Source organism: Castor canadensis, chromosome 5, assembly GCF_047511655.1.
Source record: "Castor canadensis chromosome 5, mCasCan1.hap1v2, whole genome shotgun sequence".
Classification (NCBI taxonomy): domain Eukaryota; kingdom Metazoa; phylum Chordata; class Mammalia; order Rodentia; family Castoridae; genus Castor; species Castor canadensis.
The window spans coordinates 128,408,321-128,426,157 of NC_133390.1; the positions used below are offsets into that span (position 1 = coordinate 128,408,321).

The 17,837-nt window shown below is 41.9% G+C and overlaps 1 long non-coding RNA gene across 1 annotated transcript in view; it reads left to right on the forward strand.

Moving 5' to 3' along the window:
- Positions 1-1,993: 1,993 nt before the first annotated feature.
- LOC109674755 (uncharacterized) overlaps positions 1,994-17,837 on the forward strand; it is an 89,569-nt gene continuing 73,725 nt past the window's right edge. The window contains exons 1-4 of the long non-coding RNA XR_012447758.1: positions 1,994-2,100; positions 8,626-8,715; positions 13,565-13,691; positions 14,511-14,588. This is a non-coding gene — a long non-coding RNA (uncharacterized lncRNA). The remainder of the gene's footprint in view (positions 2,101-8,625; positions 8,716-13,564; positions 13,692-14,510; positions 14,589-17,837) is intronic.

Here is a 17,837-nt window from a genome sequence, read left to right on the forward strand (position 1 = left end):
GTATAGTTCAGTTGTTGTCTCATCAAAGGAAGAGTGAAAAAAAAGAGTCTGGAGACAGTTCTGTGAATGGCTATCTGAGGCTGTGGCTCACCTGTCTGCTGCTGTCAGCCTGCTGTTGCTGGAGGCGTTATTTATGCAGATCTCAGGGGTGAGCCTAATACTCACCTGGCCCCGCAGGCTTTGTTTACTTGGAGTTCTCCTGGGCCCGACCGCCACTGTTACAAGCTTTCCCCTTTCCAAGCACACTGGGGGAGGTGAAACTGCACCCGCTTTCTCAGGCCTGCATGTTTATTTACAGTTCACATGGGAAGTGACACTTTCCCCCTTTCCTGTGGAGTTTTCCTCCCACTGCCGCTTTTACAAGCTTTCCCGCTCCTGTTTGCTGGTCGTGTGCTGCCACTCCTGCCTTCTCTGGCCTGGCTTGTTTATTTACAGTTCTGTGAGGGATTCCCCTCACCCCCTTTGGTGTTCAGGGTGCCCCACCCTCCTTGCTATGTGTCTTTTTGTTGTTTATTATTCAGTTTGTTTTTTTTTTCCCTGGGTGGGGGTTGGTCTGTCCAGGGGTCTATGCTGATCTGGCCCAGGGTTGTCTGTGGGAGTACCACATGCTGCTTAGCTCACCTGGTGGTCTGCTTCTCCCAAGCAGGTTAGGCGCTGGCATATGGTGGTATAAGAGCCCTCCTGGTTTCTCTGTTTAATGTGGAGTGGAGATGGTATGTGTGGGCTGGGGGTGTGATTGTGTTGGAGTTTTACCTCTTCTTGGTGGTTTTTCCTGCAAGGTGTTCTCTATCATCTCTCCAAGATTTTACTTTAGGAAGCACTCTTTCTGCTTCCTCCCTATAGTCGCCATCTTGGAATCACCTTCACCCTTGATTGTTTAGCATTTTGACTTTTCTCCATCCTTCCACCAGTGCCACATGCTCATACTATCAAAAATAGCCACAGATGAACCTGACTTGGCCATTTATATATTTCCCACAGTGACTCACACAGTTCCCAAATTAAACAGGCTTTCAATACATATATATTAGGGCAGAAAAATTAATCTTTTAAATTACAGGCCAATCTTACAGCATTGTCATAAATGTAGAAAATAGAAGAGAAAAGTCATTCATAAATCAACACAGTGTTCCAGTGACTTTGGTATATTCTCTCATTGTGAAGGCACTCCCATTTTTTCTGCATGTCTTACAAAGTTGCCATTATTACCCAGGGGTCTACACAAAGCACATGGAGAATTTCGCAGTGTGTATAGAAAGGTCACATCACAACCATTAATATTGATCACCACATAGGTCCAGCTCTCTGTCTTCCTGGCACATGGCAGGATTGTATTTTCTAGCCTCTTGTGGTTAGGTGAGGCCACATGACCACTTCTGACCAATGACCAATGATCAACTGCTGGTATGACCCCTTGCCTTCCCTACCCAGAACACTGTTTCCGAGTGGCTATTCCATCAGCCTTGGAGATAATGGCAAAAAGGAGTCCCTAGATGACCCATGATGGATATGAATTGGAAGTAAAATATGAAGCCATTAAAGTTTTGGGATTATTTGTCACTGCAGCAAACTTTAGCTCAATCTGACATATAGATTGCAATTCCTGGGAGCTAGAAAAAAACCCAAGAGATTTTTCTGGCTTAACACTGAAGCTCAGAGAGGCAAAATGGGTTATCCAAATCTTACAGAAAAGCAGTGTTGGCTCTGGACTAGGCCCAGGTCTGCTGTCTCCTTGAACACTTCTCTCAATTCATCAGCATTCTGGGACCCACGGGAGGCCAGTCTCAAGTGATGCTGCCCTGCTTTTCCTGCTTTGTGGTGGCATTTCTGCATCACTAGGAAGTCCCTGGAGCCTGAGGCACTGGCCTGATATAATTTTATATCTTGGCAGTAGTTTAAGAGAGCCCTGGGGCCCACTTTTTGAGCCCTCCTCAAAATGGCATGACATAGGTGCCCACATCAGCACTAAAGCAGCTAAAAAACTGTTTCCTTTTACAGATGATAGTCTTGAATTCTGTGTAATGGCATCTTTGTACAAGTGAAAGTTCAACAATTCTACTTTGGAATTATCTAATGGTGAAGAAATTCTCAGATTCAAAGGTATGAGGATAATTAGGACTCTTGTTAATCATTCTGCATCCCTTTCCCCACCCCCACCCCATCAACGAGATTCACACAGATTAATTACTGCCTGCTATAAATAAATGCAGAGAAAAGCAATCTGCATAGGAGAGGCAGAGGGTAACTGTCATTTAATATAGCACAGCTTTCTGCACACCTGTTCTCCCTTGCTGTTGCCTTGGAAACTACACTTATAAGAGAAGCTATGCATAATTAGCATGGATGGAGGTCTATATCAATCAGAATAATTTGGAAGAATGCTAAAAGCCCAAAGGAGCAGGCAAAACTACTTGTCTCAGTAGGAAGGAATCAGACCTCCACTGTGCAGTAAATGAGGAGGCAGTTACAGTAGGAAATCAGCAAAATTAGCAATTCTGGGTCAGCTGAAAAATGGGGAGCCAGCCTGACTCTCTCACTAGAGAGAAAGAAAACTTTGTCATCGAGTTTTGTCTTCTCTTTTCAGTGGTATTTAGAGTTGCACAAAGGAAATACAAAGCCAGGCAAACACACAAGTACACTTTAAGGTAATGGGCCTTGGATGGCAGGATCTTCGCTTCTGAGTGGGGGGCTCTGCACCCCATCTGGGGAGCCTCTGCTGCATTGGGCTGGGGCTCCAAGACTCCTGCTGTGGGAAGGGCAGGCTTCCAAGTGTGTGACTCCTTCAGTGAATGGCTTTCAGTCAAGTATACGGTTTATGAGTGGTTGGATACACCAAATTTCTTTTGAGTGTTGAAGGGAGCTTAGATTATTTCAATGCTCTTGTTTTTGGAGGAGGAAGGGAAATCACAGAACGATGCAGCTTGCTCAAGGTTTCAAAGCCAGCTGGTGGCCAGTCTAGAAGCAGGACTCAGCCATTTTTGTTTCTTGTTTAGTACCTGATGCCAGACACCAGTCCAGACTGTCACTGAGTTGCTCATTCTGGACAGAGAGGCTCAGGTCCTTTATTGCAGCAGGGATGAAACTGAGACCCTGGCACAGGAATGTCTAAATGTCTGATGACATTGGCTTTCTGATTAGATTAGATATTGATTAGAAATTGGCTTTTCAGTGCCTGACAATTTATTTTCAGGCATAGACATGTAAATTCACTCATTTTTTCATCCATGTAGCCAATATTCATTAATTACAGTGGGGTGATATTAAACTCGTTTGAGATACACACAAAATTTCCTATAAATTCTTAATTTACAGAGCTCATACAGGATTATTGTTTGCATTAATTAATGTTCATTAATTAAACATTTATGTGTTGACTACATAAATGAGTAGTCAACTCAATTCTGGGTGCTGGGATACAGCCACAAGTGATGCTTGATGATCTGCCTACCCCTAGAACTTGCATCTTAGTGGGAAGGACAGATCCTAACTATGGGAGTAAGCCAACAACGTAGTGATAAGTGGTGATAAGTGTGCAGGACTGGCAGTTTAGATTTTGTCCCCACTGCAATGCTCAGCAATCACATGGCTTTAAACTGGGAGTGACGTGATTGCCTTTGTTAGCACCTTGCCTTGTTCCTCAGAGTGGGACCTGAGATTGCCACTCTGGAGGGCTCTTGGGCCAGCAGGGGCCCATGGGCTATTCCTAGGAGCATCTTCTGTCCTGTCCCAACAGCAAGTCTGAGACAAAGACAAAGGGGCACAGCTTGGGGATGTGGCTTTTTCCTCTCTCCCCTTTCCAGTTGCTCATTTTATGCTTTATCACCATGGTCCTCCCAGTAACTGAAATAATAAAAGTGAGAATAAGAATGGCTATGAAGGGGTAATACTAGCAAACATTTATAAATGAACCCTTATCGTATGCATGGTGTTGTGCACATTGCTGTGTGGTGTGTAACTCATTATTTCTTCAAAACATTGAAAATGTCGTCAGGTTGATTTTGCAGATAAGAAAACTAGGAGGAGAGATTAAGTAGTTTTTTCCAAGGTCAAATACCTAATTTAATGGTAGTGCTAGGATTTGAAACCAAAGTCTGTCTGTGCCATTAACCTCTATGCTAATTGATAAATCTGTACTGTTAATATGTTAATAGAAAAGGCTTAAATCCTATAGTTTCCACATTAAGAGAAGCAGGAAGAATGAAACCATAAGTGCTTTGTATCTACCATGTTCTTAAAAATACATTAGACATAATAAACTCTTGGTTTTCACAACTGCCACCTCCCACATGCTCTGGAATTCACAGTTCTTACAACAATGCTGCAAGATAGATATCATTCACTCCATCATTGGGGTGAAGATGGACACTCAGTGAGATTAGACAACTTGATGAGGGGTTATCAGGATGTGGCCTTTGGCTTGTGGTGGCCACTGCAATGGAGGCTCAGGGAACTGGAGTGTGCCCGAGTGGAAGTAGAGGATGCCCTGCAAGCTTTCAGGCAGAAAGCCTGGAGCATCACAAGCCCTGGGTGGGTGGTCTTTGGCTGCTGGCACCTCATAAGAAGATCTTCAGAAAGCCTAGGGTTTGGAGCATTGAGGGATCTAGTGGTCACCCCAGGCTCAGAGGTCATGCTGTAGTGAGCTCAGGGGTCATGCTGAGAGTGGCCACAGGCTCTGTCCTGTTTTCCAGGAATACCATAAGAATGGCCTCCTGTTTGAGGACATGCTCTGGCTGAGATTGTTTCTTTGCAGACTGTGTTTGCTCCTGGCTGGCCTGCCATACTGTCATTGTCCTCTCAAGTTTTTGACCCAGTTTAGCCTCCTAGTGGCATGGCTTGCCTGGCATCCTCTGCCACCCACATGATCATTCCTTCTCTCCAAGAATTCATCTCTGCCAAGTGCACTAGGTGCACTTAAAACAAGTCCTGGCCAAAAACCATGGCCACACCTTCTTTTGCCACATATATGAAACCATATCCTCTCCCAATTCAGAGCCTGTTGGGCTGAATCCTGTTGGCTAAGCCTTTGCCTCACCCCTGAGCTTCATCTACCTGACCCCAATTTCACCCAGACTCCTGATTGTGTCTTTGGTAGTTGACCTGGTATCCTTGGCCTGAGCTGACATCTTCACCCTAATTAATTCAACCAGAGCCACTGTAGTCTTCAGGGGCTTACAGTCTAGGGATAGCTGGGAGATGAAGTTCAATGGGACTGCATTGAGCCCCAGTCAGCATGTGAAGATGCAGTTGGAGATGCTGGTGTGACTGAAAAGATTAAGACGACCCCTTGGTCCAGCTCTACTTCTAGGAGGCACAGGTGAGCAGGTGTGCCTGGGAGCCGTGATCTCTGTTACCATGGGGCCTGTGAAGAAGCCACCCCAGCACTCTTCACCCACAATGCATGCCTAGGCAGGCCTCCACTCAGGTTCCATCCAGATGAGTGGGTAGTGGAGTCATGAGTGTCCCTTCACAGATGGTGATGACATAACTAGATCATCTGCATTAGCCCTTCTTTGCCACATAACAAAATGCTACATTGGCTTAAAATAACAACCACTTAATTAGCTCATGTTTTGGGAGAGGGTGGTTCTTCTGAACTAGGCTGGATTTGATCATGGTCTGGGGTCAGCGTGGGTCTGACTGGTTCTGTATGGCTTCATTCACATACCTGGCCACTAGCCAGCCACTGGCCGGGGCCACAAGGGCAATGGGGTAGTGTAACCTCATCCTCTAGTAGCTGCATGATCTTGTTCACATGGTAGCAGGAATCCAGGAACCTGGAGCAGCGAGGGAAGAGGCTTCAGAGAGCGAATGTCTGTCAAGTCCCTGTGTGTGTCACATCTGTTTTTGCCTCATTGGCTGAAGTAAGCTAGGTGGTTAAGCCTAGAACCAGTATGGAAGGCTCTGACGGAGGGATGTGTGAACAAACTGGGTCATTATTGCAAGTGATTTCCCATGCTACCATTTCAGTTCGGGCTTGCAAAGGACTGACATGAGAGGCAGTGAATATTCTGCTCTGTATCAAGAAAGCTGGTAGAAATGTTGTCTATAGTAGCACACACCTATAACCCCAGTTCACTGGGAAGCAGAGATTGGTCAGACTATGGTTGGAGGCCAGCCCCAGCAAAAAGTTAGTAAGACCTTCTCTCAGCAAATAAGCTGGGTGTAGTGGAACTGCCTGTAATCCCAGCTACATGTGATGCAAATGTAGGAGGATCTCAGCCTGAAGCCTGCCCCAGGCAAAAATTTAGGACCCTATTTGAAAAACAACTAAAACAAAACAGGGCTAGGAACATGGTTTAAGTGGTAGAGTGCTTGCCTAACTAGTGAAAGACCCTGAGTTAAAACCCCAGTACTGAAAAAAAGAAAAAGAAAAAGGAAAAAACAAAGAAGACTGGTAGAAGGAATTCAAGCAAGCACCTAGTTCTGGCTAATGCAAACAACTCTAAAGTCTTTCCCAAAATTCCCAAATTAACCCCTGGTTTTGGGGTACTTTGGTCATTGCCTTGGAGGTCAGACTGCAAATACTGCTGTTATTTCTCCTTTCTCAGTCAGCTTCTTCCTGTTGGAAAGTGTTCCCTAACACTGCTTGTGTCCCGAAGCCAGCCACTTTTCTAAGCAGACTTTATTCTTCCAAGTTTAAAATCAGTACATCATTTTTTTCCCTGTTTACATCCAATAGAGTATTTATGAAGAGTGCTGATGGTGTGACCCCAGATGAAGCAGAGTGCAGAGTTTTCTCTAAAATGGTTTTACCACTGACATGCTGTGCCTGATAATCTTATTGTTTTAGGCATAATTTCTTTCAAAGTGATTATTTCAGCTTTGAAACTGGAATGGTTATTTTCTTATGGATACCAACTCTCATGATATTTTTATGGTATTCAAAGAATATCTTGAACCCATTCATTTCTCTATTCCAGAATCTTTTCAATGGTTATTTGGCTGAAATTAGCACAAAAGATTGATATGCCATTTATTACTTTCGCTTTTATATTGATTATATATTTGTGTTGTACCAAATATGGTTATATATATGGACATGAATTAAATATGATTAATATGCATGCATAAAATATTTGAACTTGAACACTGTTCCCTGGTGGAACATTCTAGTCTTGGTTGAAATATCTAAGTGAATTCCGAAAGAAATCATTAGTTCCACTCCAGTGTATTTTGTTTTTGCAGAAGAGGTCACACTACACACCACCATGATTCCTCATTTTTTATTGTTGCTCTACAAGTCCCCTGAGAATTCAAGTAACTTTTGTGAACAAGACAGAATAAATTAAAAACAAAACTGTTGGGCTGGTTCCTGGAGGGTAAGACAAGTCTTTGGTTTCTACTAGTGGCATAGATTATTATATCATATCATATCTATTATATAAAGGAAAACCTTGAAAATGAAAATGTGACTACTGTAGATTGCAAAAGTGCTCCCTATCATCTCCCTCTCTTTGTCTATGACCTTTGCAAACTGCCTTTGCAATACCTCCCATAAAGAGGTGAAGTCCATTTCTCCACTTCTGAATCTGGACTGGCATGTGAATCACTTTGCCAGTCAACTTTGGAGGAAGTGATGGCTGCCACTTCTGAGTGTGGAGTTCAAGAACTCTGGTTCACTTATCTGCCTGTCCTGAGATTCCACTTTCAAGCTCACTCCCAAGCGAGCTTGCTGGAGTATGGAGAGAGAATGTCAGTTCGAGTGAGGAATGTGTGAGTGAGCCCAACTGAGATCAGACAAGTATGGCTCAGCTGTGAAGAATCATCTATCAACTCATGGGTGGCAGTAAAAACTCACTTCTAGCCACTGAGTTTTAGAATGGTTTTCTGTACAGCAATAAGTAACTGACAGAGAGGATCACAGAAAGTGAGCTTCTGGAAGGAAGGATCCAGGTCTGATTCTCATGTCATGAGCTTCTAGCACACTTTAGGTATTCATGATTAAATGTTTATTCAATATGTGTGTGTAATATGCTTGGCTTCCTGGTTTTGGGTTCTTTCTGGTGGTGCAGATAGAAGGATGATTATTTTCCTCACAGATTTTGGGATTTCAATGGAAAAGGAGTGGATTCTACAAGCAGAGATGCCTGCTGTTCTTCAAATTGCCTTTTACCTTCTTTATTAGCTCCAGTTCTTAGCTTTTCTCTGGACACATGGCTTCCTGCAATAAAGATTTCATTTTCCTCAGCTATCCGTATAACTAAGATTTACCAGAGGGATTTAAGCAAATGTGAGCTGGTAGACTCCTTTTTTTCTCTACATTCCTGTTAGTTAGAATGCATGTGTGCTAGCTAGGTATGGTACAGCCATCTTGTAGAATGCAGTAGAAATCATGGGCCAGGGGTGCCCCAAGAGTAAAGTTAAGGACTGTGGGTCCCCAATGCCTTCTGTGGTCAGCCGTTCTCCATCATTTACTCCCTTATTCCTATAGGGGACTCATTCATTCTTAGCAGGAGTCAGTGGTTAGAAGACCTCTCTGTAGACCTCCCCTTCATTTTTTAGGCTTAGCAATATAACTTGTTATGGTCAATCAGGTGTGAGCAGAAGCAAGTGCCATGCCCAATCTGTGGTGTTAAAATCTTCTGTGCATTTGACAAGTCTTTTACTCCTTTTCTGTCTCTCAAGCACAGCATGTCGCAAAAGGGCCTGATCCTCAGCCTGAGGCTGATGAAGAAAACACATGGAACAGGGTCATGACAGCCAGCCTACTATCACGTGAGTAAGAAATAAGTATTTGTGATGGTAACAGTTGGAGGATAGGTACCTTCCTACCTTTAGATTTCTTTTATATTGGAGAGAAATTAATATCTATCTTCTTTGGGATACTATTTTGTGTTTTCTGTCATTCTTGGCTAATTTGAAATATGGCAAATTCTTTTATTTTATTCAGACTAAGAATGATGTGATGTCACTCAATTGACATCTATTTACTGAGTCTGTAGGTTAAGACTGGCACTTTGCTAGGCATGGGGATAAAATTATGATTAAAAAAATTCTGCCCTTGTGATGCTAAAAGTGTACTGAGGAATCCAAGGATGAAATGAATGAACACTCAAAACCAATTAAAGAAAGTTTCAGTGCACTATAAAGGAATATAGTAGGGACACCTGCTTTTAGCTTGAGAAGTGGTAAGGGAAGATCTCTTTGTGGAAGTGATATTTTAGTTGACATCCAAAAGAGAAAAAAGAATGTAGGTGAAGAGTGAGAGGAGAATGAAGACAACAAGACAGGCAGAAGAAATAGAAGGTATTAATGCCCTGAGGCAGACAAGTGTTTGTGTTTTTGAAGGGCTGAAAGAAGTCACAATGGCCACATGGTGAATGAACATGGAGGAAATGAAAAGCTGAGGCTAAAGAACGTGATAGAAGCCAGCTTGGATAGAGTCTCATAGGCTGTGACAAATACTTTGGTCTTTATTTTGAGAGCATTGGCAAACTGTTGAACATAGGCTAACATTCAATTTGTGATTTAAGAAGATCACTTGGTCAGCTGTGTGGAAAATAAATCCAAAGGGACCATGACCCAGGGAGGCTGGTGTGAGGATTCTTTATGGAGTATGTACAGATGCATGTATTATTTTGCCTTTTATATCTGGAGCTCTATCTTTAAGTGGATACAGGTATCTATTTGATACAGTACCACTTATTGGAAATGTCTTTTCTCCACTGCTGTTGTAGTACATCTTTGTCATAAATCAGTTTCTAGCCTGTTTATTGTTGTTTGTCTCTGGATTGTCTATTGAGATCCATTGGTCTATTTTTCTCACAAAGACTATACTCTCTCTCTTACAGTGCCTTTATGATAAATTTTGATGTCTGCTGTATGCGTTTTTCATCTTTGTTCTTCAAAATTGTATTGGCTACCTTTGGCTTTTTGCCTTTTCACCTAATTCTAGCATTGGTTTTGTCAGTTTTCACACTCTTGCATGCATACACATATGCAAGCATGCACTTGTGTGCACATACCCATACCAATCCCTAATGTAATTTTGATAAGGATTATCATTTTGAGGAAAATCTAGATTTTTATAATACTGAAACTTCCAATCTATGAAACATAGAATTTATCTCCATTCATATAGGCTTTCTTTAATTTCTCTCAATAATGTTTTGTACTTTTCTGTTAATGTTCTCATATGTATTTCTTTAGATTTACTCCTAGATATTTAATAATTTTTGGTGCTATTGTAATGGTATCTAAAAACATTTTTGTTTTATAATTGTTACTGTCATATATAAATGCAATTAAAGCTTTGAGAATTGATCTTTAATAGTCATGATAAATTTATTTATTAATCTTGAAGTTTGTGGATAATTTTGAATTTTTCATGTATACTGTCATGTTATTTTTGGACAATGACAATATTATTTTCTTTCTGTGTTGTTTTATTTTTGTTTTTGGTGGTACTGGGTGTTTTGAACTCAGTGCCTCAAGCTTGCTAGGCAGGCACTCTACCAATTGAGCCACTCTGCCAGACCTTATTATTTTCTTTCTAGTACTTATGCTGTTATTTTTTCTCTTACTGAGCTAGTTAAAATCTGTAGTACAATGAGGAATACAAATGGAGATGGCTTTGTTCTAGACTTAGAAACAAGGTATTATCTTCTAAATTATTTGATGAGTGAAACACCAGGTATTTCCATTTTAATTGTAATATCTTTGATTATTGGTGACCAAAATCTTTCCTTATTTATTGCGCACTGAGCACTACGTATTATGCATACTTTCTCTGTTGTGCATTAAGTTGCTAATTCATATCCTTTGCCCATCTTTTCATTGATAGACATCAATTCTAAGTTGAAATGTAAGAACTCCTTAGATATTATGAGTTATTGCCTTATCTCTCATATATAGCAATATTTTTCATTTGCCACTAGCCCTTTAATTTTCTATATGCATTTAAAATATTTAATCATGGAAAATATAAAAAGTACATAAAAATACAGTAGTATGATGAGCCTCATGAATCTATCACTCAATTTCAATCATCATTTATATTTTGTTTACAGAATTTTTTGATTTATTAAAGTTTTACATTGGTGTGTTGTCAAATATTTTAATTTTTTCCAGTTTTCAGTCTTTTGATGTAGAAATTTTAATTTTAATGTTGCTTATGCATATCAATTTTTTTCTGTTGTGTTTTGACTTTTAATATCTTAAGATGTCTTTTCATATTATGAAGTTGTAGAGATACTTTTGTTCTCCTTTAAAAGATTTCCATCTCAGATTGAAAGAAGCGTGTCTTCTCTAGCTGGTGTGACAGTGGTCTGTATTCATTTGATCAACTAACTATATACTTCTGTATTTTTCTCTTCTATATTTTTATGAACTTTTTGGCTGTCTTGCTTTACCACTTTTTGAGAACACAGAAGTATCACAGGTTAAAGAGGAGATGACATGCACATGACTCCTTTAATTTAATTTCACTTCTTTTCTTCCAAATCTGAATTCAGCAAAATACTCAAAAGTCCATTACAACATAAGTGTGTGGTTAAGTTGTTGTACTATAAAATCTTGTTTCTCTGTAGGCTGGTTCTCCAGTATCCCTCAAGGAATATAAATATTGTTTAAAAATCCAGAAATATCAAATTGCAGAGAAAGTATCTGAAAGCAGCTGGCATGGACCCCAGACTGATGGTGTAGGCCTGATATTCAGTGTTGAGTTTGCTGCCAACTGATGGAAGGAGCCCCGTGACCCTCACTTTCTTCAGCGCTGAGGAATGTGGGATGGACAAAGGGAGACAGAGAGATGGAGAGACAGAGGAATGTGGAAGATAGAGAAGTGTAGAGAAGCCTCATGATCAACTGTGGCAAGTCCCTAGTGCCACAATGACTGAAGATGAGCAGGGCTTTGAAGGAGAATGAGACCACAATGCAGAAAGCCCTGGTGGTCTCTGAGGCTGTGGAGGATGTTGGCCAGCCCAGGTTTTTGTTAGAGGTGCAGAGATTAATTTAAGAACAATATTCTTATTTTGAATGCTCCTATGTGGGCCTTATATATGCCAGGGAGTCTTCCAGAAGGCCACCCCATACATTTGCATTATCTTCCTGCCACCTATGGCATTTCACTTAAGGGTACATCCTCATACATCCTCAACATCCGATGGACTAGTGTAAGCAGTCTAGAATGCCTGTTCCACAAAGATGCCAGGAAAATGTTTTCACTGAGATGTGATTTAGCTTATATTATATTTGTGTGTGGAATAGAGGACATAGATTTCTGACAATTTGATGTTGTGATGAAAATGATTGTCCTCAAAAGGGACAAGTGCACTTAAACCCCCAGGGGAATAGTTAACTTGTAGATATTGGTCTTTTTTTTAATTCATATGTGCATACAATATTTTGGTCATTTCTCCCCCCTTCCCCCACCCCCTCCCTTACCCCCCCCATCCCTTACCTCTCCTCCCCACCCCCTCGCTACTTGGCAGAAACTATTTTGCCCTTATCTCTACTTTTGTTGTAGAGAGAGTATAAGCAATAATAGGAAAGACCAAGGGTTTTTGCTAGTTGAGATAAGAATAGCTATACAGGGAGTTGACTCACATTGATTTCCTGTGCATGTGTGTTACCTTCTAGGTTAATTCTTCTTGAACTAAACTTTTCTCTAGTTCCTGGTCCCCTTCTCCTATTGGCCTCAGTTGCTTTAAAGTATCTGCTTTAGTTTCTCTGCATTGAGGGCAAAAAATGCTATCTAGTTTTTTAGGCATCTTACCTATCCTCATACCTCCCCTGTGTGCTCTCGCCTCATCATGTGATCAAAGTTTAATCCCCTTGTTGTGTTTGCCCTTGATCTAATGTCCACATATGAGGGAGAACATACGATAGATATTGGTCTTGATATTCCTCATTTATCATTTTACCTTCATTCCATCATTGTAATGGAATATCCACGACATACCAGGTACTGAGCTGGCAATGTTGTTTTGGTAATAAAACACCTTAAATTGGAGCACTTGACAATATCTGTGGTGTAAACACTCCTACCACAGTTGATTTGAAACTATCTGTATTGTGACAGGGACACTGACTTGGGAAGAGCTGAAGAAATTAGCTTGTGGAGGCTCATGTAGCATTGCTCCAGTGTACCCTGTGTGATAGGCAGTATGGGTAAACAGTGGCCAGAGACAAAATTTAATGTTCAAGAAGGAGTTGGCTAGGCAAAGGTAGAGGTAAAGGAGGATGGTGAAGAAGAGGAACTTTTGGCAGAAGAGCAGTTGTGCCAAGGCCTAATGACTGCAGCACAGGTAACAAGAGGAGTTTTTCTCCATGAAGTTCTGAGCCCTTGGGGAAGGGACTTGCTCTGTACCACTTACAAGAAGAAAGAACAAGTATGTTTTTAATTGTCTTGTTATGACGTAGTTTTACCAGTGGTTCTCAATCTTCAGAATGCATCAGAACCACCTCAAGGTTTTGTTGAGACAGAGATGACTGGGGTCCACCCTGTACGTACAGGATGTTGCTATTGTTGCTGTAAAAACCATTGAGTATCCCATTTGGTGACATCAATCCTTGGGTTTATTGGCTCCAGAGATCAGGTTCTTACTATTTTTTTGTTTTCCAGGGCCTCTGTTTGGAGGGACTGTGTTCGCTGTGCTTTGTTGCATCTTTAGTGTCCTGTGAGACGTGGCATTTTAGAAATAATAGCAAGAGGCCTGGTTTGGAAGACAAAGTCATTTTGGTAGACCCAGGTAACTACTTTGAAGTACCGGTCCCTTCCCTTTTGGGTGAGAGGTTTCCACAAATACCTAAGGGCTCATGTCCTGAGAGTAGAATGGTCCTGCATTTCTGTCTGCCATGGAGTGGCAGAACTATTTGGGGACCATTTACTTATCAATTTTTATCAACACTCATTAGTTTTGTTCTTGACCATCCATCCAGGAAATTAACTAATCAGTTAATCAATCAATTGAATTGATTGATTGAATACCTGTGAAGTAATGTGATGTTGGCAACTTTTTCTGTTACCTGCAATGACTTTCCACTTCCTCTGATTTCCTGGCCTCAGCGGAACTCTTGCCCCTTTCATGGGAAGGACTGATCACACAAAGCATTATTAATTATTATTAATTTTAACTGATTGCTTTCATCCAGCTCTTGGAAGCCAAAGGTTTTTGGAAATGAAAGATTTGGCCAAACTGCTTTTGAGAATTCTTACCTGCAGTACTTATAGAAGTAATCTCTATTATTGCTATCTATGCCTGTTGGTGTGTTTCAGTCCACAGTGATAACCACTGTACTCTAGAAATCATAAAGTGGTTAAAAAACCCTCACAACCTTTCTTTCCAAAGTATCCTTCATTATGGACTCAATGCTTCCACTAAAACACTGGATAAAATTTTCAGATACATAGTTATCCATGACTAGATCAGATACATATTCATCCATACACTTATTTCACATTCCCAAATAAGAAAGAATAGGGTGAGGGCAAGACTAGGAGTGGACTCTTTCATTTTCATTTCTTTTGACATTAACCACCTGCTGTCTGCATTATTCTTTTATTCAAGGTGCCAATCATATATTGAGAAAGTAGTGCACTGCAGCCAGTCTGGAGAAATGTGCATGTGCCCTAGATAATTAACAAGGTAAGACTGGCATAACAATTGCCTTTATAACTAAATATTCCTCAAGTTTATAGAGCAGGTTGACCTGGGAGATCTAGGTTTCTTGGATGTTAGGCTCCATCTGATCTCACCCTCTCCCTAGGACAGTCCTGGTACTGGTGGGAGAGAGTGCTCTGGCAAGGATTGAGGGACTGTATGAGGGCAGAGGGGCAACCCAGCAAGTAGCAGGGCCTGGGGTAGACAGGTTGGGTATGGTGGGCCCACATAGGAGTCACTCCAGGACCAAGCTGAGGATTTTGAACTTGAACCCACAGTTATGGGTATGGCTGAGGGCATTTTGAAGACAACTACATAGTAAGAACTTGATATTTTGGTGAGACTGGTGTAGCAATGGGCAGGGTCTGGATTTGGGGATGGGAGTGGGGGAGTATACAGACTTAGGTACAGCCCAGGTGGTGTGAAGATGATCGAAGCAGTGTGGCGTTCATGATATGGAGACAGGGAGAAATATGCAGCAGGGAGCCAGTGGCTGGTCAGAACTGAATAAGATAGAAGGGCATTTTTGATTCATAGGAAATGGTAAGATTGGTACTGAAAAGTGAACCACGAGGGAGGCTTCAGTCTGGCAGGGGATAGGAGCTGATGCCTTCCATTGGAATCTCTTGTCTGCACAGAGACCCCCTTTGACTTCCTCAGGGGACCTGTCAGTGGATAATAGCAATAGAGGGCTGGTATTTTGCTGAGTTTGGAACAGTTGACAGCAGAGGAATGAGAGCTAGCACTATGAACCAGAATCACATCCTCAGTCAAAAAGGGCAAGAACAATGGCCCTTTGGTCTTTGTGTATTATAGGCCAGACATAGTGCTGAGTACTTGGCTTTTGCCATCTTGTTGAATTTCCCCTCTTCTTCCCACTCCAAGTGAAGAAAGAAGAATGACTGAAGAGAGAGATCCAAAGTGAAGAGTCCTGGGATGGGGAGGATTGGGTTCAGTGGTTGAGAGACTAGCTGAGTGACCTCTTAGAGGCCCTGTCTTCTTAGCTGTGAAAAAGGATACTAATAATTATTGTAACATGATGTAATTCCCATGTCCTGTTTGCTGCATCACAAACTACACACAAATTCATGTCCAAAAAGGCCAATATCATTTGTTGCACTTAAGAATTTGCAATCTGTGCAGGACCAGGTGGAGGTACTTTTGCCTCTGCTCCAGGAGATCTGCAGTGAGGACAGAAGACTGGAGATGGGATGAGGACTTGGAGGCCTCTGGATGCTGTCTTTCCACTGTGACAGTTCAGGGTTCTAGATGGAGCCAATGTGCAGGAGAGGCTGTCAAGCCCTGGGTTTGTAGGTGGCACAGCTGTATTTCCACTGCATTCTGTTGGCTAAAGTAGTGCTAGACTCCAAGGGAGGAGACTGATGCTGCCTCTCAACAGAGTGTCCCTCTTTGGAGATTCTTTTAGCTGCTATTGCATAGGGTCATAGGGTTGAAGATTAAATGAGACAAGGATCATAAAAAGCTTAGCATAACACATGGGACATCTTAAGGGATCAGTCAGTGGCAGCCACTGTCAGTATTAAAGGTAGTATTCAGGATTACTAGGGAGAGAAAGACATCAGGGACCAGGTGAAAGTGCTGTGATTCAATGATCAAGAGCCCATTGGTAATCTTCTAGAAGCAGATGACCGTGGCTGTGGTGGTGGTGGTGGTGGTGGTGGGGAGAAGAAGGGAAGGAATGTAGGAGAAAGAGCTTGCAGGTGGAGGACTTCACCTGGGGAAGATAGGAGAGAAATGGGAAAGCAGGTGCAGGTGGGTGAGGAGGGCAGCAGGGATTGTCTTAGAGGATTGTCTTCTATGTGGAATGGCTCAGTGTGTCTGTGGGGCCAACTGGGGATATATGCATGTATGTAGGACAAGAAGGAGAGAAAGTAGTGGGAAGGAGGAAGAGGGGTAAGGCCAAGAGACTGAGAGTCTGTGTGGGGATACCTCTATTTTAAAGGTCACATTTATTCTAGGCAAGCTATTGATTTAAGATTTTTCAGGCAAACGAAAATAACTAGGATGTAAGCTCCTTAGAGGAGGAACTCTGAGAGGAAGGATTTACAGGTCTCTTTTTTTTTCAGGCTGGGAGACACACAGCCTCTCATGCTAGGTTGAGGGCAATGCTTAAACTGGGAGAGGAGATGGAGGGGCAGAGAAGGAAGTGGTATATTTTTAGTGTTAGTGGCCTGCAACCTCAACTGTGCATTAAAGAGCAGTGGGGAGCAGCCACTTAGGTAATAGGAAGCGAAGGACAGTTTTGGAGCCCAGTGAGTCTGAGATTGGGAAAATCATGGTTCCAGGCCAGCCTGTGTAAAAACACAGAGAATAAAAACAAAACAAAACCCCTTAAACACCACCCTCCAAAAAATCTTTCATGAGATCCCCATCTAGATGAATAAAAGCTGGGCATGGTGGTGCATGACTGTTATCTCGGCTATGGAGGAAAGTATAAATTAGGAGGATTGCATACCAGTCCAGGCTGGACGAAAGGTGAGATACTGTCTCAAAAATAACTAGAGAAAAAAGAGCTGATGAAGTGCGTCAAGCTGTAGAGTCCCCGTCTAGCAAGAGCAAAATATCAGTATCACCAAAAAAAAAAAAAAAAAAATCTCTCCAGGGATATATCCTAGTGATGCATCCTTCCTTCCTTTTTTTTTTTTTTTCAGTGTAAGGCTATTCATAATTGGCACCATGAATCCCCCTGTGTTTCTGACATGGGCTTTACAGGGTGTGAATATTTTTGGTTTGTTTGTTCCTTGCTGTATCCCAGAGCCTAATGCAGTGCCTGGCAAAGAGTGACACTTGGTCATTTGTTGAGTGAGTGTGAGGATGAACGGGCACCATGGGGAGACAGGGGCAGAAGGAAAGATTGAGAGTACACCTCAGGCAGCATTTGTCCAGGGTGGCTCTGTGGGAGATGGTTCTGATAATCCACAGTTGATTCCTTAAAAGATGATTTCCAGGGATGGAACATGAGGAAAGGAAGGATTATTCTGCAGACCTTGGGAATGATTTTTTTTTCTCTTTCTCTCTCTCCCTCTCAAACCCCACCCCCCAAAAAAAAAACCCTGACAAGTATTCTTATTTGAAATGCAGAGTGAAATTGTGCATGGTCCTTTAAAAAAGTAGAATGCATTTACTTATGCATAGGCCATATGGACTCTGGAGTGGGTGTTTATGGAGCCAAAATAAACTCCCTGGATTCACAGCCATGAGCAGCAAGGCTGG